The sequence below is a fragment of the Arachis ipaensis genome, chromosome B06 (genome assembly GCF_000816755.2).
Source record: "Arachis ipaensis cultivar K30076 chromosome B06, Araip1.1, whole genome shotgun sequence".
Lineage (NCBI taxonomy): Eukaryota > Viridiplantae > Streptophyta > Magnoliopsida > Fabales > Fabaceae > Arachis > Arachis ipaensis.
This window is the reverse complement of record NC_029790.2, coordinates 8747149-8749613: the sequence shown is the minus strand read 5'-3', so window position 1 is coordinate 8749613 and position 2465 is coordinate 8747149.

Below are 2465 nucleotides of genomic sequence, written 5' to 3'. Positions count from 1 at the left end.
TTTATTATAATTATATTACAATATTACAATTAATATTTAATGAATAATGCACAATTATACTAATTTACGAAAATATCTTTATTATCTATCTATTCTATTATATAAAAATCAGATTTTTGCACTTAATAACAGAACTGACGTGACATGCTCTTAAGGTGTTTTCTGATTTATTTTATTTCATTTAATTCGTTAAAGCAAATCAATTATAATTAATTAATTTGATTAGACATTCAAATTTTACCATTTATTATAATTAATTATATCAATTAATTAATTTATTTAATTATATTAATTATTTGATTTGATTAGAGTAAATATCGAATTATTTAATAAATAATAAATATGATAACAAAATATATGAATTAATTTAATTAGTTTATTTTTCTCAATACCTTCTATTTATACAAGATCAAATGTTTTTTACTCATTCATTTTCTTCTCTCTCTCTCTCTTCCTCTCTCTCTTGTTTAGGTACAATTTTTGTAATTTATTGATTTTTTTTCTTTTATCTTTATTTATACATTTTATTTTTTTATATTTTTTAAGATTTTTGTTTATTTTAATTGCTTATTATTAAGCGCACACTTCTTTTTATTTTAGCTTCTGATTAACAAAAAAAATGTTTGATTTTTATGTTATTTTTAAATAATCTTACTATAATTTTGTTTTGTAATATTCTATTTTGTCATGTGTACTTCAATTCATATATTGTCTTTTTTTTGTGATTCACAATTAATATATACATTGTTCGTGTATGTGGTTTTGTTTTTATTGATTTTATTGATTCTCTTTATTTTTATTTTTTGTGTCTCTTTGTTGCTCTTTATTTTTGTTATATATATTCATTGATTTTTCTGTATTGATGCTCTTTTTATTTGAAATAATGTGACAATTTAGAGTGTATGTTGTGATATTCGTTTTTGTGATTCACAATTAATATATACATTGTTCGTGTATGTGGTTTATATGTTAATGTTTTTATTGATTCTCTTTATTTTTATTTTTTGTGTCTCTTTGTTGCTCTTTATTTTTGTTATATATATTCATTGATTTTTCTGTATTGATGCTCTTTTTATTTGAAATAATGTGACAATTTAGAGTGTATGTTGTGACTCATGTGATATTCGTTAATTTGATGTATCTTTTTAGATGGTTTATGTTATAATGTGTTTAAGGAGTTGACTTAAAATTATAATATGATATATAAATTTATAATATGATTTAAAGTATGCTAAAATATTAAGACATTATCATATAGATATTTTTTTATTTGTCCGTTAGATTCAACTATATAGGATCTTGAAAATTATGCAATTATGTAATTAATTATTTTTTTATATAATTATTGTATTGATCATTTACATTAGTGAGACTATTTTCAGTATTAATATTTATAAATATGCTATTATTTATATAATTGATTGAATCATCTTATTTGTTTAAATTTAATTCTATTGAATTAATTATTCAAGGTGCCATCGCTATTTCTATTTTAAAAAAATAATTTAACATTATTTAACAATTCTAATAACATAATAACAATTAAAAAAAGTAAGACGTTACAAAATTGCAATGATGATAAGATTGAAATATCCATGATAAAATTATGTTGATAATATACACTTAGGTATTACTAACAACTATGTTAGTAATTACTTAAAATAAATAATAAAATAAGTTATAGGGTATTCTTTTATTTAAATTATTAATAATTAAAAGAATAAAAGGTCAGTAATTATTTTTAAAATAGACATTAAATTTAATTTTATGGTNCGAAGGACAAAGCGATCCCTGTCCAAAAAAAAGGGACACTTCGACCCTCAACCTTTTTATTTTGGGACAATATGATCCCTCCGTTAAAAAAATTATTTAAATAATAACAAAAATTGATTTTGTGGGGGTTTTATTTGTATTTTGTGGGGGTTTTAAACCTCCACAAACTATTAACAAGTTTGTTTTTGAAAAATTCCTTCACTAATGATTGTTAAGTGAAGAAAAACTATCGATGAAAATGATGCTGCAAAAAAAAGTAATTGTAGTACAAATACCTTTTAAAAGAAAAAAATAACATCGAATAAGAAATGAAAAAAGAGAACTTTAATGTTGATAATATTGGTATTGGTGATGATGACAGTAGAGGAGATAATGATGATGATAAAGCAATAAAAATAATAGAAGTAGGAGCAATAATAATGAGGATGAAGAAGGTAATATGTAGTAATGATGATAATAATTGGTTATATTATTGGAAATAATTTTGTAGAGGTTTTAAACCCCCACAAAATACAAATAAAACCCCCACAAAACCAATTTTTATTATTATTTAAATAGTTTTTTAAACAGAGGGATCATATTGTCCCAAAATAAAAAGGTTGAGGGTCGAAATGTCCCTTTTTTTTGGACAGGGATCGCTTTGTCCTTCGTGAAAATGGACGAGGATCGGATTGGGTGTTTACTCCTATCTA